The following is a 24,873-nucleotide window of genomic DNA, read 5'->3' as shown; positions in this document are numbered from 1 at the left end:
TCTTGGACGCGACATTAAACCCCATTTCACTTCACCCCACCTCGACTCCCAGATCGTCCCTTTATTGTCCTCGGTCTGAAAAGACCAGCCACACCTATGCTCTTGGTTTTCTTCCAACATTTACAAGATGTCAATCCGTATATTAGTTGAACCTAACTCACTCACCATCGGTAGGTACAGTGTACGTGTTGCTGGACACGTCTGTGCAGCATAGGAGACTAGTACTAGGATAACGTCTGTCATCTGACCACGAGTAGTCCAAGAATAATCAACAAGCTTCAAGGAGGTACGGGTTATCTGTCCCGAATACAGCTGTAAATTAATTACACTATTTCCCTAGGGAACATCATCCTCAATACACGTATTACCCACAGTTTATTTTCTGAGAAAATGTAGAGAAATGTGTGTTTCCCGATTACGAGAAGATGTGACTTAGGCATCTGACACAATGTTATCTTCAACTTTTTGCGGTAGTGCATTCACGCTGATATGGGTCGTTTCGAAAGAAAGGACAGATTTGGGTTGACAACACAAGTTTATACAGAACTCAACAAATGTATCTTCTGGCACGAGTTTTATTAATAAATACAGTATAGAGAAGCCTGTGAAATCCTGCGTGGGGTGTCTTGCTTCCTTCCTTATACACTCACGACAACAGTCTCTACAAGATTTTGAAACCTGAAACTTAGATTAAGAGTACCGTATTTCCTCTATTAGACGCTGAGACTCCATACACGCCGACCTCCAACTGACGCCATACGCTCTGTCCAAAAGGTAGAAGCCGGGCCTCTGTAAGACGCCCGATCCCAAGATAACACTGTGATATGTTGGTGATTAATAACGACCGTTCCCTGAAAATGTACTCTTTGTATGACTAGAATTTGGGATTCGTTAGGTAGGCCACTGTGCAGAATAGGATAGAATAGACCCCGGGTCAACGGCTTGCCGAAATTGATAGACGAACCGGCTTCTAATTGAGGAAATACGGTATTTATAACAATTACAGCACCATGCTTTGAAATAGTAGACAATTTATTGAACCTCCCTGATATTCCTACGTAACGTCACAATATGCTGTCATACCTTCAAAAACGTATTGCCATTGGAAACCCATAATCTTACTAATTAAACAATTCTCGGAAAACAACCAGAATGCATGCACTTCCGTAACAGAGATCCCACATTTGAAACCTAAGTAAGTTTATGACGTCATTCAGTCTAAAGTCAGTAGGTAAAGTTACCTAGAAGGTGTGATTCCACGCATGTGTTTGACTTTACACGCATGATTGGATACCTGACTGTAACCAGCTCTTTGATTGGTCCAGCATCAGCAGCTTTCAGCCCTCCTCAGTTGGGATTTTGCAGGCCAGTATGATGGCGCTACACATAAGTGGCAAGCAAAACCCCCAGTGAGGGGAGGTTATATCGGTTGCTAGGAGACAGAATTGCTCCCCCGTGTTCAAGGACAGGCACTTCACTTGCACTGTAAAATAAAACAAAGATTTTGATTTGCCTGCACGTACTGCCTCAATGGATGTCTGAAAAAGTCAGGTTGAATGTCGGACATACTGACGATACAGTTGATATCAGCCAGATGTAGGACATTTACCGAAAGGAATATGCATGTGAATATAATTGTATTTCATTTCATATTTTATTAACGTATTTACTTTGTGAATGCACAATTCTGCACTACAAAAGGTTGGCGTGATATAAAAATAATATTGTATAAAACCATGGTTGATATTGGGTCTAGACCATGCATCTGTAGACCTCACACTGGTCTAAACTGTATCTGGAGGTGTACAGACACCAATAGAATTCCTTTCAAGAATATGACTAGAAAATTTTCATGTGAATATTTTACACCTTTGTATTTAATGAGGTTTGTCAGTTTGCATGGTCATTCGAGAAGTGTAAGTATTATTGTGTTATCACTCTTTTATCAGTTGTATACTACGTTTAGTTTTATAACACTAACATTTTAACATTAAAGTGGTTTTTAAAATTTCCGATTGGATATTTGAGGCCACACACATAAATATTAGATGTCGAGACAGGCATGGACGATGAGTATGATGATGAATATTTGAATCCAAGAAAAGAGTGTCTGGAGTCTATAACTGAAATGAGTCTACATAGAAGAGTCTGGCAGGAGTGTATATCTGACTTATAATTAACCGAGGAAGAAACAAACAAAAGCTTACACGGACCAAATTCATCATATCGTGAATGGAGTCGATAACAAACAATGTGAATATTCAAGTTAATAGGTGGAGCGTGACATTTAATGGCCACTCTTAAGTCTACACTATTGATTCCTCGTCCCAGTTGCAGGCGGGCGTGTACCTGGAGCAGGCTCCAATATATCCCATCAAAAGTTGTAAAACGATCAGCACTGATCTTCTCTCTGATGTCCCCATTGGCTGCCACTTTAATGTACACTAGCAGTACATCGTACCCACTGTCATCTTTAGCTGGGGTTCATGTAAATCCAAACCCCTAAGATTAGTTTGTTTGTTTGTTGTTAAACAACGCACTCAGCAATATTCCAGCTATATGACGGTGGTCTGTAAGTCTGGACCAGACAATCCAGTGATTGATATCAGTTAAGTAACAAATTCATGATGAAGTTTAACAGTGTTCGAAATACCTGCCCCCCCGACCGTCCGAGACGGGTTGATTTCAACTCGGGCTGCTAGATTTTCAAATCCCCCTGCCCGACGGTCGGGTTATATTTCATACGTGAAAATATTCAAAATATTTCCCGATGATAAGCATTAATTCACATGTAAAGATGAATGATAAAATGTAACCAAAAAGAAACCCCGTTAGCTTATCCTGAGAAACATATGATTATAGTGGGCAGGCAGGTTTTGGTCAGGGCTGGCAAGTATTTCAGCTAGTCAGTCCTGTGGTCTGGCTGAAATTTTTGGGAGTTTCATACCCTGAGTTTAAACTTGACTCCAGCTTGCTGCGACTTGAGATTGTCTGTTGTCCGTCTCGAGAGAAGGACGGTAATATCAAGCATACAGTACAAGCTCACAGTACGACAGAAGGATGGTAATACCAAGCATACAGTACAAGCTCACGGTACGACAGAAGGATGGTAATACCAAGCATACAGTACAAGCTCACGGTACGACAGAAGGATGGTAATACCAAGCATACAGTACAAGCTCACAGTACGACAGAAGGACGGTCATACCAAGCATACAGTACAAGCTCACAGTACGACAGAAGGATGGTAATACCAAGCATACAGTACAAGCTCACAGTACGACAGAAGGATGGTAATACCAAGCATACAGTACAAGCTCACAGTACGACAGAAGGATGGTAATACCATGCATACAGTACAAGCTCACGGTACGACAGAAGGACGGTCATACCAAGCATACAGTACAAGCTCACAGTACGACAGAAGGATGGTAATACCAAGCATACAGTACAAGCTCACGTTACGACAGAAGGATGGTAATACCAAGCATACAGTGCAAGCTCACAGTACGACAGAAGGATGGTAATACCAAGCATACAGTACAAGCTCACAGTACGACAGAAGGATGGTAATACCAAGCATACAGTACAAGCTCACAGTACGACAGAAGGATGGTAATACCAAGCATACAGTACAAGCTCACGGTACGACAGAAGGACGGTCATACCAAGCATACAGTACAAGCTCACGGTACGACAGAAGGACGGTAATACCATGCATACAGTACAAGCTCACGGTACGACAGAAGGACGGTCATACCATGCATACAGTACAAGCTCACGGTACGACAGAAGGATGGTAATACCAAGCATACAGTACAAGCTCACGGTACGACAGAAGGATGGTAATACCAAGCATACAGTACAAGCTCACAGTACGACAGAAGGATGGTAATACCAAGCATACAGTACAAGCTCACAGTACGACAGAAGGACGGTCATACCAAGCATACAGTACAAGCTCACGGTACGACAGAAGGATGGTAATACCAAGCATACAGTACAAGCTCACAGTACGACAGAAGGACGGTCATACCAAGCATACAGTACAAGCTCACGGTACGACAGAAGGATGGTAATACCAAGCATACAGTACAAGCTCACAGTACGACAGAAGGACGGTAATACCAAGCATACAGTACAAGCTCACGGTACGACAGAAGGATGGTAATACCAAGCATACAGTACAAGCTCACGGTACGACAGAAGGATGGTCATACCAAGCATACAGTACAAGCTCACAGTACGACAGAAGGATGGTAATACCTTGCATACAGTACAAGCTCACAGTACGACAGAAGGATGGTAATACCAAGCATACAGTACAAGCTCACGGTACGACAGAAGGATGGTAATACCAAGCATACAGTACAAGCTCACGGTACGACAGAAGGATGGTAATACCAAGCATACAGTACAAGCTCACAGTACGACAGAAGGACGGTCATATCAAGCATACAGTACAAGCTCACGGTACGACAGAAGGATGGTAATACCAAGCATACAGTACAAGCTCACGGTACGACAGAAGGATGGTAATACCAAGCATACAGTACAAGCTCACGGTACGACAGAAGGATGGTAATACCAAGCATACAGTACAAGCTCACAGTACGACAGAAGGATGGTAATACCAAGCATACAGTACAAGCTCACGGTACGACAGAAGGATGGTAATACCAAGCATACAGTACAAGCTCACGGTACGACAGAAGGATGGTAATACCAAGCATACAGTACAAGCTCACGGTACGACAGAAGGATGGTAATACCAAGCATACAGTACAAGCTCACGGTACGACAGAAGGATGGTAATACCAAGCATACAGTACAAGCTCACGGTACGACAGAAGGACGGTCATACCAAGCATACAGTACAAGCTCACGGTACGACAGAAGGATGGTAATACCAAGCATACAGTACAAGCTCACGGTACGACAGAAGGATGGTAATACCATGCATACAGTACAAGCTCACAGTGCGAAACACCGGCATTTGAACCCTCAGAGTCAGTAATGGCGACCCATGTACGATTTATTTTACAGATCAAACCTCACTCACATCACTCGGGGGCTGAGCTGAAATTATTGTGAAACCACGAAATTACACGTATCCTATTGGGACTTTGCGTGTTAACGGCAATAAACCATCCCGACATCACTTGCTTTCGCACTTGTTTATAGCCTGTTGAAAATAAAGGATTGCGGTGAACGGTTGTCGCAATCACGCAATTTGAATCACAAGCTTGCATGTTTCTGGCCGCAAGGTAACCTCGAGACATGCGATGGAGTGAAACATTGGATTTAGACGATAGCATTCGTGTATAGGAAACCCGCGTGGACACACATTCACTGGGAAAAGTACTGAGAAGGAATAGAGATTGTTGTCTTGGTTTTTAACGTCCCTAGTATTATTAATACATTCAGGTGAAACGTCTGGTCAACCCTACAGGAGTGACCTCTGACCGCTTGTTATAGTGGTAACGGGTGTATATATTGGGGTGGGGTACACACTAAGAAGTATCAACAAGAACATGAAGTTAATGTATTCGTGTGGTTATGACATAAACATTGATGAATTTCAAATGTGGAGCTTACTAGACCTGCATGCTTGATTAACATGGATGTTTTTAAGAAGTATTGTGGGCGTTCTCTGGTGTGTTCATATGAGAGAGAACTATTTTCACAACAACACTAAATGATATGAAGAGGTACGGCTTAAAAGTGCTGATTTTAAGGGAAGCGTTTATATTTCTGATGTTTTCTGAGGGGCGGTGAGGTAGCCTAGTGGTTAAAGCGGTCGCTCGTCACGCTGAAGGCCTGGGTTTGATTCCTCATATGGGTACAATGTGTGAAGCCTATTTCTGATGTGACATTGCCGGAATATTGCTAAACGCGGCGTAAAACCATACTCACACACTGGTATTTTCTCAAGGCAGAGATGAATTTCTCACAATATGTAAATAACAAATATAGTACAAAAAACATCACGATTTTTCTCATAATTAGGTTTTCTCTACATGGAAAAAGGAGTCGTTTCACTCATTTTAGCCATTACTCTGTATCGTGCAATCGATAGAAAGAAATATTGTGTTGTCTGTCACATGAACGCGTCCTAACCATTTCAACGAACGTCTTATGAAAGTGTCAAATCTGCCCTTAAAATGCCCACAAATTTATTTTTATCATACATATATACTAGTGCATGTAAAATGTCCATACTTGCTTGGACCGTACGCAATAGAAAAAGGTACCTATGATTTCAAAAATAATATATTAGATTTATTACAACTTCAGATTCTGTGATCACACTTTTTCCTTTTCGTATAGCCCCATAACATACCATTTCACTTCAAACACCTTTACTATACAGTTTCGTTTTCGACCAAATATTTCAGACGTGTCGAGAGAAAAAAATGCTTTATTTGTGTGCGCATGATGTCACTGTGAATACTGAGTACATTCTGATGCGAAACCAAATAAAAAATAAATGATTTGAACATTCCTAACATATATAAACAGTGATGCATCAATAATGCAAGCTGCAGTTACCAGATGGCGAGACATAAAAATATATTCAGTAGGTCTTTAAGCTTCACAAATAAAAATTGTGTTAAGTCTCAAGTGGAAGTGCTTTTCTGATCTGATAAAGCACCGATTTCTACATCCAGCTACTCACTTACCTCCCTATTCTTAACATAGAGGGCAAAGATGTGTATATATATTTATCTATTTATTTATTCTTTTTACTAAAAGCCTAAAAAAATAAATTAAAATTATGTTTAAGAAATGTTTTCATAGACTAAGTGTTAATCTACAATAACCTTAAAAGAAAGATAAACCTTGTCCCAATAATTCTATTTTGGGAAGGACATCCACCGAGCAAACAATACTTTTGTTAGGACCTGAACTGTGTCAAAGCCACAGGTGATCACATACAATCAAACTAAAACATATGTAAACATTTGTTAAAACATATGATACAAATCCTGTGGTAACGTGTATACATAATCTATGTGAACAGACGAGGATGTAGTGAGTATGTGCGTGCATTAGTTCACAGGGTGCTGAGGCAAATATTTATTACTTTTAAAATACCACGAAGCCTACCGTGGAACATAGGAATATACTTACACCTACATACATGTGGTATTTTGGAGTACATGATAGATATGATAAGTGAATGAACTTCAAGCAGAATTTCAAGGAGCACTCATGCACAGTGAATACTGCGCTATACGAATGCATATATTATTATCATTATTATTATTATTATTATTAATATTATCATTATTATTATGATTAAACCGTCGATTAAGAATAGTTCATGTATTTTCAAATATAACACGATAGTGAACACGATGGTGAACAGCAAGAGTCTAGCTGCAGCTGCGTCGTTGATCGCCACAACGGCAGTTTAGATGTAGTTCCGCCTTGCTGAACTAAACCGTGAGCCAGACTGTGGACCAGACTGTCTGCACACACGGGTTCCCAAACCCCTTTACTTCTATCAATAATAAACATATGAAATTCAGTTAAAGTTCATTCACTAAATAAACAGTTGTGTATTACCAGTATTTTTAGTTAACTCGTTATACATCAGTCATTTTGGTGTGACTTGTTAGAATTTGGCATTAATTCAACAAAACTTACCACACCAAAGCACGTCATTGACTGCAAGGCCGTACGTATCTCAGGTGTTACCCGTGCACGTGGATTGATCTCCATTAGCGTGCGGTTTCCCGCCTAACACACAAGGTAATGTCACATGGCCATGTACCTTACGAGGAGTGGTGCCTGATCTATGTTGAGAATGTAGTCATGTGACTATGACGTGTCCTGTATTGCATGTGGGACGCGTCCTTGGACCTACGCCCATTATACCGAAAGCTGGGAATTCCCCTAACCTATAAAAAGTAACATGAACATTTGATCTGTCGCTTGATCTGCAGCTGGCGCCATTGATTCAAAACCTCAGCTAAATTAACCGCAATGCTTTTGACATCAGGACACTTGGATATGCTCTGTGGTGGGCGAAAACACTGGCATATTCACACAGGTAACCTCTTTGGCATTGTGACATATGTGCGCGGTTTTTGAAATGACTGGGCGTGTTTCCCCAAACCGACGTTGCATCCGGGTTGGGTGTTAAGAGAGATGACTGTTTAACTCTGTATCGTATCACCATGGAGGCTAGATGTGATCAGGAAATCTTCTCTACGCCCCAACTCCGATATACAATGGCCCACTGAATTACTGTATGCATTTTTATGAAATAGACAGCCTTTCATCTGCCCTGCGTGTTACAAGGTAATGACTCAGAGTAAAGTGTCGGAGATGTTCTACCCTGCTGTGGGTGATATCAATGAATTCTCATCTACAGCTGAATGATCCCATATGGTTTAATGTACTTGTCGATGCATGTATTCAACAAACTTTATGTCAGCATTTTAAATCCTTGAGATTGGTAGGTAATTATTAAATTACCATGTTTTCCGTTAGGCTACACATTTGTTTTATTTTTCAGTTCACCAGTGAAATCAGAAAATAAGAAATAGTTTTTTAATTCAATTACATCTACCCAACCACTCTATATTTGATTGATTAGTAAAATAAATATACAAACTAATAAAAACCCTATTACCTTTAACTTTTTTAAATAAAAACCTATCAAAAGCTTTGTATATACACGTAATCTCCAGCCAATATATTAATCTCCCTGCGCCTAAAACTGAATTATTAAACAATTTTATTTTTAAGTTTCAACCCACCGAAGCTAATTGGTTGGCCAAAAAATTTCAGTAAGCCATTTATTTTTTTAAATTAATGTGGCCTTATGCAGAGACTGCCTTATTTGTTGAGTAAAGCTGATTGAATAAGATGAACACTTGTATTGTCATGTAGGTTAACTGTATCACGTCAGATCACAGAAGCTTTGGTGATTGATAACTAAGGACTGTGGCGTTTCATATTAACAGCACATTGGTTACAAAACCACCACTGAAAATTGAAATTATCTTTGTACTACTAGAACATGAGACCCAATCCACTGTTTAACAAATCCAGTTAAACTTCCAGTATCCGGACTGTTCCTAGTGACATCCGGACTCACGCATCATTGTTACGGTGATGTGGTCTGTGTCTATTTAGAGGGTATTTGTATTTTCTGTCAACCTGTCGGATCTCGAATTGAAATAACCTTCTTATATGACAAGACAAATGTTCTATTTCTTATGCATTTAATTTCTGATCTTCACGAACTCTCTCCCAAACCCTCGTGTCATAGAGGCACACTGAAAGCAGTTCCGGCATTAAGAATCCCGGAGTAACTGGGTCAAAGGTTATCGAGGTTTCGATATACTTGACTCAAAGCGAGTATGTTTCATATAAGCGCATTTGAAATTACCTTAATTGTACTTTACATCTACAGTACCTAACACTGATTAAGAGTTAACTGGAATCATAAATGAACTGATAACGTTTGTAAAGGGAATGCACATGATACACTAATGCTGGTCTTGCGAAACAACGTGAAGTGTGAATTGCACATGAACGTCAAGAAAAGAATTGCGAAATGACAAATCCCTTGAAAATGCAATGAGAATTCAGGGCATGGGTAAGTGAGCGTGGGTGAGTTCGCGGGGCACAGTCTGGTGTACCTGAACACAGTTCTCCACGTGAAGGTAACAAGTCGTGTGGATGTCATATACACGCGGTCAAGGAAATGTGTAACGGTCTTTACTCTAATAATAAATACTTCTGCGAAACGAGTACTTAACGATTAACCCTGATTATCTTAACACTCTATGCGTTCATCCAGGTGCTCATGAGAGAGATAAGATGTGATTCAAAACCTTACATCCTGCCAACGGCCACACCCATGTTCAAATCGACTCATTCAAACATCAGACAATCTTTCAAAATAGATCCTTTGAACACCTGTTGTTTATTAAATACTGAAAGTCTGATTTCAAGTGTAGATTAATTTGCGTTTGAAATTATCCATATAACCCTGCTCGATGTCCCAAGGGCATTCGACAAACGTACTGTTGCCAGAGAGGCAACCCCACCAATGCCACCTATCAGTCACTGATCCCACAGATAATATTGTTTATCATCCAAAACTGGCAAGCCTCGGAGTTTTAAACTTTTATCGACTCGTTTAGATATATTTTATATCAAAAGACACTTTGGTCGGATTCTCCATTTATCATATGATAAGTATATTTCTCGGCAGAAAAAGCCACTTACAGGTTAAATACGCAAATATATAAGGTTAGGTAGGTACTACTTTCAGTGTTTATAAAGTTGTCAAAATTGACTATCAGCATCTAGACAAATAACTGGATACAATTGTTATCATTATCAAAATAGCAGCCAACGATACCGAAAATCAGTGTTTGAAAAGGTTGGTTTGTTTGAACTCAGCAGTATTACAGCTATATGACCGCAGTTTGTAAATAATCGAGTCTGGAGCAGACAATCCAGTGATTGACATCATGAGCATAGATCTGGGCAATTGGGATATGATGACATGCATCAACCAAGTCAGCGAGCCTGACCACCCGATCCCGTTAGTCGCCTCTTACGAAAACCTTAGTCGCATTCGACGGCAATTAAGCATGGGTTCTTCACAGGATTTCGCAAGGACACTTGCGGGATCAGTTTCCCTTATCTGTGCTTGTAGACCTCTGGGGCTTGGGGTAGCTTCCCGAATTTAAAACAGTTGGTTTGAGCCGATCTATTTCCTTGTCATGTTTCACTTTGTTGCTGTGTTTGACACATTACTGCATTCCGTAACGTTAAGGCAGACTCAACACAATGTCACGCAGATTAGATCGAGTAGCCTCCCCTAGATAAGGGGCCAATACTCAACGGGCGATCACTGACAAAGTTGAAAAATTATGTGTGGGCAATTGTCGTTAAGCCTATATTGTATTTACACCATTGTTAAAAAAATAGTATCTGTTGAAAGTTTTCATCAGTTTTCATCACTTTTATGTGTTTTGGGGTGGTAAATATCCTCGCCAAGATCTCTAAAAGCAATGTTTATTCCTAATAGTTTGTTTGTTTGTTTGTTTGTTATTTAACGCTGCACTCAGCAATATTCCTGCTATATGGCAGGGGTATGTAAATAATCCAGTGATTGACATCAGGAGCATCGATACGAGGAAATTGGGATACGAGGAAATGCACCAACCAAGTCAGCGAGCCTGACCACCCGATCCCGTTAGTCGGCTCTTACGACAAGCACAGTCGCCTTTTACGGCAAGCATGGGTTGCAGATTACTGGTCCTAATTAGTGTTTACTGGTATTTGTCATGTGTACCTGCGTATTTGTCATGTGACCCGCGTATTTGTCACGTGTACCTGCGTATTTGTCATGTGTACCTGCTTATTTGTCATGTGTACCTGCGTATTTATCATGTGTACCTGCGTATTTGTCATGTGGCCTGCGTATTTGTCATGTGTACCTGCGTATTTGTCATGTGGCCTGCGTATTTGTCATGTGTACCTGCGTATTTGTCATGTGTACCTGCGTATTTGTCATGTGACATGCGTATTTATGTGTACCTGCGTATTTGTCATGTGTACCTATGTACCTGCGTATTTGTCATGTGTACCTGTGTGCCTGCGTATTTATCATGTGTACCTGCGTATTTGCCATGTGTACCTGCGTATTTGTCATGTGTACCTGCGTATTTGTCATGTGGCCTGCGTATTTGTCATGTGTACCTGCGTATTTGTCATGTGGCCTGCGTATTTGTCATGTGTACCTGCGTATTTGTCATGTGGCCTGCGTATTTGTCATGTGTACCTGCGTATTTATCATGTGTACCTGCGTATTTATCATGTGTTCCTGCGTATTTGTCATGTGGCCTGCGTATTTGTCATGTGTACCTGCGTATTTGTCATGTGTACCTGCGTATTTGTCATGTGACATGCGTATTTATGTGTACCTGCGTATTTGTCATGTGTACCTGTGTACCTGCGTATTTGTCATGTGTACCTGTGTGCCTGCGTATTTATCATGTGTACCTGCGTATTTGTCATGTGTACCTGCGTATTTGTCATGTGGCCTGCGTATTTGTCATGTGTACCTGCGTATTTGTCATGTGGCCTGCGTATTTGTCATGTGTACCTGCATATTTGTCATGTGGCCTGCGTATTTGTCATGTGTACCTGCGTATTTATCATGTGTACCTGCGTATTTATCATGTGTACCTGCGTATTTGTCATGTGGCCTGCGTATTTGTCATGTGTACCTGCGTATTTGTCATGTGGCCTGCGTATTTGTCATGTGTACCTGCATATTTGTCATGTGGCCTGCGTATTTGTCATGTGTACCTGCGTATTTATCATGTGTACCTGCGTATTTATCATGTGTTCCTGCGTATTTACCATGTGTACCTGCGTATTTGTCATGTTGCCTGCGTATTTATCATGTGTACCTGCGTATTTGTCATGTGGCCTGCGTATTTGTCCAACCCCCTGCATACAACCTGTATCATGATGATTATTTAACACAGTTCATTAACTGGATGCCAAGGCAACATATGGATGGGGAATGTTTCTTGCACGGTATACTGAGAGACAGTCTCGTCAGCAGTGCATTCACTGGGCACATGTACACACTGTTGCACTGTTGAAATATACGCATGACCTGAATTATGACTCGCAAACAATCCATGCGCAAAACAAACATCAAAGATAAAAGCATTATGAAAATAACTAAATTTTTGTTCAAATTAACTGTGTCATTTTTCTTTGTCCCAAATCTCTCATAAATCTGCCCCTCTTTCTTAGTGTCCTGAAATAGCACATACACCTTAACAGGAAGACGATTCAAAAACACAAGGAGCCTCGGTGTTAAAACAGGTTTATAATACACATTGGTATACACTGATTTAGGGCACTGTTCAAGGTACAGAAAGTGTCTCGGTGTCAACAGTGAGGGACGAATCCATAATTGTGTTCGCGTGAATGCAAGGACAGACTGACTGGTGAGAAAAATACACGAACATTACTGATGAATCCCTTCATGGCGAATCACGCTTCACTGAATTACATATAGATCTATGTAGTTTAATACTACAGGGGTTGCAGCTGGCAAACTTGTCAACAAATCCATGCTGACCACAGGTCTGGCTGCTAGACAATTTTACCAGCCCTGCTCAAAAGTTGCAAGTGAAGATTTACCTGTTTTTCTTGCAGTTACAAATATTACTAACTCTCCGTATCTTCTTACAAGTACTGTAGTAGTTGTCTGAACTATGAAAAAACAACGAATTTTCTAAATTGAATTTTGGTGGATTAAATGAAAATATTGTTGTATTTGAGAAGTAGTAAAATAGAACGGTTTATTTGTGCATTTAAAATACAAAGGCAGGTGAATTATGGAACAGAAATTATTATTACTATTAATGAATTCAATCATTTTGGTCTCCATATTCTCCCATCTTATTTCCAAAGTTAAATGCCAAACGAAGGTTCTTCGTGGAAACGTTACGCACGGTGCTCCAAGTATTACTTTTAATAATTATTTTATGTGAGGAATTCAATCTGTATGCGCAATTGCCAGTCCTACACTAGTGGTTTTGAATTGTTTCTTATTGATGCAGGCTAATAGCAGTAACAATAGCAATATACGACTTAAAATGTGAGCCATAACGAGGAACAAAACTCTATTAGCGCTCTTCCCTGATGTATTATTCACGTGATATTTAATGTTATTCTTGTTGCTATGGTAACCGGGTGGAAATTATTTCCAATTTGACTGTCTTCTTCAAAAATGGTCTCCTTAAAAAAACGGTTCCATAAATGGTATTAAAGGTCATGTGTAGCTAGCTCTACCTACATACATGTAACTGCATGAAGAATGTATTATACATTAGTTATAGTGAAAATTAAAGAATAATGACATACGATAATGGTAATCGAGGTAATTTTGTTGTCATAAAACACTCAAACATACCTTAAAGCGGTTTTCAAGGCATAACCAAGCCATAAATGGATAACGAGGACTACATTCACCAATAAAGTGCCTCAGAGGATTTCATAAATAGGTCCGTCGTTAGTAGTGAATGTCTCGCAAACTTATTCAACGCCGTATCATTACGTTTATATAGTGACAGTTTTTTTATCATGAAAAGTCCCAGTGAAATTGTTTTTATCGCGGTTGCTATATATCTGGTATACAGTCATGTACACATATGTTTGTAATATTTCTCTTCAAATAATTTCACTTTATTGCTAGTTGTTCATAGTACTACTCTATTTGGTCCTGATGTATTGGATATACTGGTTGGTCCATATCCGAAACACAAATGGCAATGTCAAAGATGTATATTATGAAAATAATGAATAATATAAAGATGGCAAAAGTATTTCTTTACTTGCTCTTTAAATGCGAGAATGAAAAAACAGAAAGTCCCCCCATGTCACATCAAGCTGGCTAATGGCGCCCTTCCTCCACTACACCACCACACATTTAATCTTGCTTACGTATCATACTAGTAGACGCATCACCAATCAGCGCTAGGCCTACTTCATTACGTATTCATTTATGCAAATTTGGTTTGTATGTTGGCGCGAATGTCGAACAAGAGCAATGTGTATGGTCCCAACGAATGCCAGAGTGTCCCCCTCATGCAGTGCTAACAAGTCACTTGTCAAAGTTTCAAATCACATGTCACGTGTCAAAGTTTCAAACCATATGTCACGTGTCAGGTTAGATATCACATTTCGTGGAAAAAACGACATGTTTCCTATGTTACGGTATAGAAAATATACCGTAAACTATTTGAATATTTCAATGAAATATTCAAATATCCCCTGGAACAAACACCATAGTGGTAATATCGTCACTGGAAATATTATTACCACATTTACACATATGAATGACAAGTACACATACGTGTAGCAGTAGTTTTTGCCCAAAGTATTTGTTCAAACTTAGTTCTATCGTGCTGAGGTCTTCGTATTTCCTTATTTCGTTTCTTATAAAATTTGCAAAACATGATCCAACTCACCCCATAACGTACGCAGGTCGAACTGAAGATGGTTGAATAATATGGCCAGCGTTTCTTGTCCGGCTAGTTAGGAGACGCGATTGTAGCCTAATGGTATAGAAATAAGCCTCACCGACCCCAGACAAAGACACCAGTATTAAACTGACTGCGTCATTTCATCTTTTCCACAAATCGTGACGGGGAAATGTCTAATTTTCTTCTTCTTCCTAGTTCAAAGCAAATGACTTCTCCCGTTTCGGGGACTATATAACGAAATTATACCAACTGGGATTATTTATGAACATGGCATAGCTGACACTCTTGTTGATGCGTCTCATTGGAACTATGAGTGGAGTACCCGAGCGGCTGGTATTCCTGTATCACACACCTCACAACAAATTACAGTAGTATCCTGTTGCTGCACCGATATTCACTCAACGTCCTACTCGCGATGTGGCTATATTCCTCTTTCGTGCGTATCTGGGCACGATTCATATTTTCACTGTTCAGAGTTGCGTCCCTTAGTCGTATCGGGTACGACTCTTGATGTGGGCTTTTAGCAAAGCGGCCGTGATATATCTAAAATAATTCTCCAACTGGCGTCAAACTCCTTTTCCACCTCACTCACACAAGGTTATCACTCTTACTTCGAAAACATGATGACTTGGCTTATGTTTAACACAACAACATGTGTATTGAGAGTGGGCCGCAAGGATGGGTGAAATCATAAAACGATGAAGAAACAAAAACACTTTCAAACTTTATACAATACCACCCACATACCAAGATAACATTTTTAAAATCACAGGTATAAATGTGGAACCATCAAAAGCATTATATATAATTGAAGAATACCCTTTGTGTCTGAACTCTTTTTTCGGAATTTGTATGTTTATTTTTACAGCCATTAAAAAGACTATTGTGGTTTCTGCTGTGTAGAGATAATTCAGAAAAATGCAAAAAAGTGAGCAGGGCTCACTAATAACCTCGACTCCAACATATGTCTAAATTCAAAACATGAAAAAAGCAATATTTCCTCAGGAAATTGACTTACGGAAATCCAACTTTGCCATGCACCTCTCCGGTTAGTACAGAGACCGTACCCCCAATAGGAGCATAACCCATCACGTAGTTCAAGACATGAAAAATAATCATATTTCCTTTCAGAAAAGACATATCATTTTCAACATCAAACTTTGCACTGCACCTCTCCTATTAGTATAGAAAGTGTTCTGTGCTGTTACAAGTTATAGGTCGCACAAAAGCTGAAGTAAAAAAACCTTTCTAAGTTCAAAACATGTAGAAATTCATATATTCTCAGAAAAATGCACATATCAAAATCAAACTGCACTACGCTACACCTCTTCAATTATTATGGAAACTGTACCCTAAATTTGAAGAGAATCATCCATGCAGTAGTTTTTAAGATATAGGTCGCACAATTGTTTAATGGTCGCACAATTCTAAGTAACAAAATACAAATATCGGTATTTTTCAGAAAATCAAGATATTGAAATCAATTAAACTTCGCACTGCACCTCTCCTATTGGTATAGAAAGAAAGAATTCACTAAGTTTGAAAAGAATCTATGCAGCAGTTTTCAAGTTATAGGTCTAAAATAAAACTGCAATATAATTTAACGATATATTCGGCATCAATAAAACCTGTGTTAGCAAAATAAAGTATAGAATTGCAACTTGATCACGGAACATTAAAACGGAAAACTCGACTTGTCCGAAAGTTTTGCATGCCGGACTGGACGAAATGTGCATTTGTATTTTGTTGTTGTTTTTTAACGCCGCCCTCAGAAATATTACAGCTATATGACGAAGGTCTATAAGTAATCGAGTCTGGACCAGACAATCCAGTGATTGACAAAATGAGCATCGATCTGCGCAATTTGGATCGATGACATGCCTCAAACCAAGTTAATTTAATTAAATTTAATTTAGTGAAAAATATTGCTTTAGGTCGCAGTACTGGTACAGCTGTATAACGGCGACGTACATAATAAATCAGGCTGCTTGGTAGTATGAGCAATGATTGGAAGACACACAACGAATAAGGTCACACCTATAACCATCATTTGTCAATAGGCCTATTTCAGTACCAAGCACGAGGGTCTCTGGCCTATGCCGGCCAAGAATGACCAGGGGCAAGTGTTGGTGCACAAGGCTACCACTTTTAGAATGACCACAGTGAGGAACCGTTGCTTGCGACATCTTGTCCCATCGGGTCGAATTAAACCGTCATGAGCTGGCTTCTCGGTTAGTTCAAACTGATGCTCAAATGAAATGCATCTGACTCCTGTTCCAGCAGCCTAACGAGTGAGTGAGGGATTGTGGTTTTACTTCGCTTTCAGCAATATCCCAGCAATATCACGGCAGGGAACATCAGCAATGGGCTTCACACAAGGAACCCAGTAGGGAATTCGAACCTGCGTCTTGGTTGTAACTACCCCACCGCCCAACGATACTATTTGATTCAGAAGTTAATTGTCGCATATTAGTCCAATGTATAAACATAGCTAATTTCTATCGTTTTGACAGAGGTAAAATATTCATTCATACTGAAAATTAAATTATTCTTTGGGGTTTAGACAGAACTCCTGACAGACCTGCGTACTTAATCACCCATTGACATTTAAAATATAAAAGTTGCGCAATTAATAACCTTATAATATACCGTGACGTATACGTGAAGGTATTTACCAAAAATAGAACATATGCTTTGAATGTAAAATGGAAAAAAATGAGAAGTCTTGTCGTTAAAAATCCATTATCTACAAAGAAATGTTACATGAGCAAACAGCATTAAGTCTTAAAGCTGATATGCAGAAGTACGTATTTTGCAAATGGCTGAATGTCAGAAGCCAAATGTCAGAAGCAACCAAGTGCTGGTCTCCAAGAAAGAATAGGCAGATCTGCATATTTAATGGCAACACGAGAAGGCATAAGGCAAAAATTATATGAACTGACAAGCGATAGTCCAAGTAGTAACATACGGGTGGTGTCAGGCCAGTTCTTTGAACAAGCACCTGTAGGTCGGTCTGTGCCGAGATACTGCTGCGCCAGCCAATGTGCTTGTTCATTATCGAGTGCAAAAGCGTCGAAATAATACCAACGTATATTTTGCCCTGATGAATTGATTTTAAATATTCCAATCTTCCCTACTATGAAACTAAACTTATAAAACTGATTAAAGTGACTGAGGCGTTTAAATGAACATAAGCTTGGAATGTGATCCTTTCTTCACAACTGGCTTAAGCACAAGTCACACGATTGTAAATATTCCAATTCTTTTCTACTATGAAACTTAACTTAAAACTGATTAAACTGACTGAGACGTTTTAACAAGCCTAGGTTACGAATCTTTTATCCACAATTGGCTTAAGCACAGCAAGTCACTAGATCAGGAGCGTCTTTCAATTCTTGATTTTTCATGATTCCAAATACGAAATGGAGACATCTTTAATCATTGAACTCTTAGCGGAAAATCGGTCATAGTTGTCAGATTAACAGTAGCATATTGGAATGACAAATAAGCTATCAGACGGATTTGGTAGGAGGCTTAAGCTGAAATGACTCTCTTAAGGTGGCCACACCCCTCGTCATGCAACATGGGTGCAAACTGGCACCAGCCCTCAGCACGGTTACCTTTGTTTCTAATATTTAAGGTCTCCTTTGGGCCAGTAGAGTTCGCTCGGGAGTAGAGTTGGGGCGAGAAAATATTTCAGGTTAAACTTTCTCATTAGTGACGTGCATGAATGGAATAATGAAATCCCTATTGTCTCCACATACTCCATCTAGTATCGAGCACGCCCAGGAACATTGTATAAATTTAATAATACAGAGAAATATGAACGTATAAATTCATGTCATAAAATAGCATTTGACGATGGCAGAAGTCTGGCACTCGCAGTTTCAGCTAACCCGCCCAGGACGCGACACCTACATCTATATGTATAAACATACAGCAACGTACAGGCTGGGGGGATGCAGCAGAGACCGGGTGTGTGGCACCTACATCTATATGTATACATACAGCAACGTACAGGCTGGGGGGATGCAGCAGGGACCGGGTGTGTGGCACCTACAGATACATAGGTTTCAAGGACGCTGGAGAGCAAATGGATCAACGTTAACTCCGGACATACAGTCAGTCTTCCATCGAGGTCTCCCACTGCAAATCTCGAATCATTTTTATAGCTACATGCACAGCAGATTGTGGGTTTTAAATGACTTTTGTGTGCAGATATGAGGTATTTTAATGGACTTTATTTCATTTCTTTAAGGAAAAGCTGACTTACAGCGCCTCAGTTCTAATAATGTCGTATAAGGAGATTTAGACGTCGAAGGAGTCGTATCAGGTGCCTGGTTGACATTGACACCCGCCGCAGTTATTAGTCAGACTAATGCGGGTGCCCCTTTGTTCGTGGTTTTTCACGTGAGCGTTCACAACACTCAAGTTACCCGTAACGACCTCGCTACGCCATTTACAGTTTCAGGTAACATCTATTACAGTCCCAGTCGACAGAACATTTTATTGAGAATAGCGTTTGGTCTGGAGCAAGTATATTCTCTAACTAGATTCTTCACAACTTTCACCGAGGCGTTCTGTGTGTATGTGTATATTGTGGGAATAATATTCAGTTCTGGCTATTTACATTGTGAAAATATAATGATATACATATAGTAAACGGGAAAATAAGTTCCCATCAAATTTGTTTAAATGTTGTTTGTTACATGAACTTCTACAGGCATATTTTGATGTATTTAAGATTATTTTACGACGGCTTGTGTTTATCGATTACAATATATATCTTCTACATACTGGCACACACGGATGTATCGAGTACTTGTTACAATTTGAGCCAAAATCAACAAAATGTATTTGAAATATTACGAAATTTGAAATTATTAATTTTCCTTAAAAGTCATTTCTCGGAGCTATGGTGTCGCTATTGTTAGCACAGCACCACATGACCATACAAAACATACTCTCCTGTATACGTGCCAGGAACTAGTCAATTTCTTAAAAATACAAGCAGGAACCGAGTGTAAACTTGTAAACTTGTCATGCCATTACATCGCTAAGAAACACAACTCAAGTTTAGATAATTGTGTTGAAGCGCAGTGACGCACCTGAATAGTCAAAAATCACAAATACGTGAATTCATGATCACACTTTTATAAGACTTTATATATAATTTAATTTAATTTGATATTGAACAGGTTGCTTTCTTCAATAACCTCAATAATACTACACTGTATCATTCGTGATCACGACATTGGGATCAATGTGTGTTTTTCAAACAGGGGTAATGGGTAACTTGGATAACCCTTGCTATTTCTTTATACATCATGAAAACAAGCCTGCCTTAAATACAGCATGTGTTTGTTCAGGTTTACTTCTGGACAATTTAAGTGGGACAAATGCACATACCCTGTGTGATGGTAATTTACGGACAATATAAATTTAACCTTAAAAATATAAACAAATATTTTTTCCAACTCATATATTCTAAGTAAAGGTCTGTTCTACATGCATAAATGTTGTGAATATTTTCATGCATATTTGCAAATAACAAATATTCTAATTATTTTCGCCGACTGTGTGGGCACAGTTTTCCAAGTGGTCAAGAGACAGTTCTCAGAAAACTAATTGTCTAATTCTTAAGGAAGCAGATTAGCATGACGCGACAACCGGACACAATCTTAAAAGTCGCCATCCTACCCTGTGCCTAATAAATACCGACACTGTGCCGGGTGAAATGTTTCATTGGGTTTCTTTTGTTGCATTAAACTCTAAATAAGTGTACATTAAATAAATTTAATCAGTCAATAACTAGTCGTCGATAGATGAACACTGTGATGCAAAAGAAGCTTTGAAATTTGCGCTTTACTTGAAGCCTAAATAAAAGTGTCAATCGGTCTGAATGAAAGTTGTGAAACTTGGAACATAAGTATTGAACAGAACTAGTGATGTTGTTTGTTTGTTGTTTAACGCCGCACTCGGCAATATTCCAGCTATATGACGGCGGTCTGTAAATAATCGAGTTTGGACCACACAATCCAGTGATTGATATGAGCATCGATCCACGCAATTGTGATACGAGGACATGCATCAACCAAGTCAGCGAGCCTGACCACCCGATCCCGTTGGTCGCCTTTCACAGCAAGCATGGGTTGCTGAAGACCTATTCTACCCCGGATCTTCACAGGCACATTACCCGTGATATAACTAGTGATATAATTTTAATCTGATTTAACTTAACAGTCAAAGAAAAGGACTTTTAGACATTATCAGTAGCGAGATTTCCCGTAATTAAAACGCGAAAAAACTTCCACAAACTGAAATCAGTTTCATAATTGAATTAATATTACTTTGTATTTCCCCGTAAGAAACTCACTAAATGTTCACGCTTAATTTCTGAAATACTACAGAACGCTGAATACTAATATAGCAGTTATTTCCCCTAAATATTAAATTTACTTAACTGAACGGGGCAAACAAGAAAATGTATGACATGAAATTTTAACTGACTTTGCAGTTTATAACTATCGCTAATTAGTCTAAGTAATTTCGCAATTACACCTAAAGGTCTATATACGAGTTAATTCTAATGGAGAAAATTATAATTTCGCAACATAATGACAAGTGTTTGTATTTATACTTACGGTTACTTTTCTAAAGGTTTAGCAGCCACCCGTCACCCCGGGATTGTCCTCTGTCCCCGCCGTCTCAGCAACCGGCCTCGTACTCGTCGGATGAGGGATGACTTCACTCGCCTGTTTCCTCGATGTCGTTAGGCTAGTCTGAAGCTGATGGAAGCGGAGAGAAACTTTATGCAAATTATTCCCGAAAATGATAGTAATCATGCAGAACCGCCGATCAGCGAAATCCACGTCCATGTATACTGATTGGTTAAATTGATGTCACGTGACATTCACATGTCGGTTTCAGTTCCCAACCCGACCTCAAGCGGAATTTGACCCGTCGGCCTTTCTGCTTCTTTACTTATTTATAGGGTCGCATGATAACAATCACTTTAATGTTTAATAGTTCTAACCACGCAAACGCTTTTGTTCTCAAATTTTCCTTTTCATCGCAATTTCTATAGCTTACAACGCAGGCACAAATGTGTGAGATTTGAGCATAAAATTTTGGCTACAGTGCAAATTAATCTTCAGTTCTGTGAATTTGTGCGAACCATGCCAGAACAGCTCGTGCCATATATGTATAAGACCAAATGAATAAAACTTTTCTTATATCTTTTGTGCTTGCGAACAAAAGAATGCCAAGTGTACAGGGAAAGTGAGCAGATCTTATTTCAACCTCATGAAATGCAATAAAACGTCCCAAGGTCAGACTCGAGTTATCCACTTTGTATCAGAGGACTCCATTGAGGGAGCGAGTCAGTGAACGACCAGTGTCACAGAGGTTAAATATACAACCAACAAAGCCGGGAGGTGGGGGTCATTTCAGAGAGAAAGCCATGAAGAAAGCACTTTCCATATACCTTGTGACTTTTAAGTATACCTGCGCCAAACACGCACTGGTGTCACTCCACAAGGTACATATGTACTTCGTTTCCAGGGTAACGTTATTCATCTTTAATCAGATAAAACGGATGACGCAATCATTCTAATACATTCAAGATTATTTTCTTGTCACACATACCTTGAGGCTTTGTTGTTATGAGTTCTGTGCCGTATGATTGTCACGAAATATTCATTATGAGTGATGTAGCAAAACGTGAATTGTCTGTGGCGGGATCTGTCATTTGTGTCAAGGTCGACACCCACACTGACTTCCGTGGTCTGCAGCTGTTGTTGCTATTCAGTCGTGTGCGTGTGTGTGTGTGTTGTGCTAAATCAGTGCCTCAGATTGGTAATGGGTCTGGGACATTGGCCTCTAAAAAGCAAATGACCTTAATACAGGACTAATATGGGCCCCTCAGCCCCGATATCTGATGGTTCATCTTTATATAGGTGATACCGGTCATCGATGTAAAGGTCTAATTAGAACCAATATGCCCACAGTTCACGATAGCTACTAGCTTGACTTCGTCGCAAACAACACTGTACATCTGGCGTAGTTGCTATAGAAGAACAGTTACAACTACTACTACTTCCATCACCTCTACAACCACAACTATGACTACAGTAACTTAACTGGAGTGCACACAATCTCAAATGTCTTTCTTTAAAGGTATAGCGTGGTTTCCATTGCTTCTTCGACTACATGTTTTGAACACATCCTAACAAAGTTTCGAAAATCATTGAAAATACCGCTCGATGTTTGTCTCAAGCAAATTCAGAGCTGTGGTTAAAGTAACTTCCTGAGGTTAATGTTTCCGTCTTATCTAACTGACTTCATTTTCTTCAATTCCTATACCATACTGCTACTACACTACCAATTCTGACAAAGATTATCTCTGTGAAGTTGATACCGATCGACTATTTACAAAGTTCGCTGATAGTCACACATAAAGATACACTCAAGTTTGACGTACTTTCGAATCGATCCTACCAAACCAACAACGACGTTCCACAGCTGATCCATGACCACGCCTACTGTGCTGCTGGCGGCTTGGCACGCCCGGCCGAAATATGATGCATGTATACTGCATGTAGATTATTGAGTCTTCGTCTTCAGAGAAATGCCAAAGAGTGGCATTAATTTCAACCTTTAGCTCCAGCAAATGAATAATTAACGGTGCAGGCCTGATCGTATGTCGCAGTACTTATGGAATATACCCGGGAGAAGGTACCACCGCCATTTTGAAAATTGTGAAGAAATCAACCAAATGAAGTTACCAAATTTCTGCAGCGCGGGTTGACCTTACAAACACGCCGCATCTGTACTGAGACATGTACACTGAAGCGCAAACTGTAGCAGAATGCCTTAATTAGCCCTTTAGCGCAAACGATCCTATATTCGCCCTATCCATATACAATATCATATATTATATTCGCCCTACCAACGAAGTGTCAAGTCTCCGGATATGTTCAATCGGAGACGTGAGAGTTTCCAACACTGTCCCAATGTGTGACAGCGATATCGTTAATAACCGGGCGTTTCCTAACCAGAATTAGACATAGACACTAGTCCGCTAGTCCATGAAAAGTGAAAAAACTGGCAGACATAGCTGTTTTTCAAAAAACTATTTATGTTACATGAAGTACTAAATAATCTATAGGCCAGTCGGATAAAATCCATGTTGTTTTGCTATACTTGAAACAGTGTCCTGTTGGGTATCAGTTGAAATGCCATTCAAGAAATCCTGTATATACCATTAAGTGTCAGTATTGCTCCTTTAAGAAACCTGGTATGTTGTAATCTAGTATCCCAGTATCTGATACTCTCTGGCTATGATTTAACCGACAGGTCAGCCGACGATACAAAACATTTCTATGTACTACATATGAAGGCCGTCGGCCAACGTGTTGGCTAAAGTGAGAATCTGGTCCAAAGAATTCATTAATTTCTACACGAAGTTATCAATCCATTGACTTTACTATCTGAAGTTGCCGACTGTCTCCATTTCTTCCTCATAATAATTCATGGCCTGTATCAATAACATGTTAACCTTTCAGAGTTCTAGCGAGTTTCCGATGTATTATTTATACTGTTAAATCATTTTCAGACCAGCAAGGGTGGGGGGTGGGGTTGGGCGGTGGGGGGTGAATGATAATAACCATTATTCAGCTTTAAAGTTCGGTATTCGTTGACTTGGCCTCAAGGTACGTCCAACATTGCCATAAGTGAGAAGTGCCCTCACCTGTACTGTCTTCAGCTCACCGGGTACTAACGCACTCGCTTCGTGATACGCGGTTTTACAGCTATTTGACGTTTT

General features: G+C 39.7%; 1 long non-coding RNA gene across 1 annotated transcript; it reads right to left on the bottom strand.

The window, feature by feature from the left end:
• Positions 1–559: 559 nt before the first annotated feature.
• LOC124144583 lies at positions 560–22,162 on the bottom strand. Its single transcript, XR_006862435.2, has 2 exons — positions 21,692–22,162; positions 560–1,483 (listed from the first exon to the last, which is right to left on the bottom strand). It is a non-coding gene; the product is annotated as an uncharacterized LOC124144583 (long non-coding RNA).
• Between the last annotated feature and the right edge of the window lie 2,711 nt (positions 22,163–24,873).

This window comes from Haliotis rufescens, unplaced genomic scaffold (genome assembly GCF_023055435.1).
Source record: "Haliotis rufescens isolate VD_foot unplaced genomic scaffold, xgHalRufe1.0.p SCAF_11, whole genome shotgun sequence".
NCBI classification, from domain to species: domain Eukaryota; kingdom Metazoa; phylum Mollusca; class Gastropoda; order Lepetellida; family Haliotidae; genus Haliotis; species Haliotis rufescens.
The sequence above is the reverse complement of the archived record's forward strand: the minus strand, read 5'-3'. Positions and strand labels throughout refer to the sequence as shown.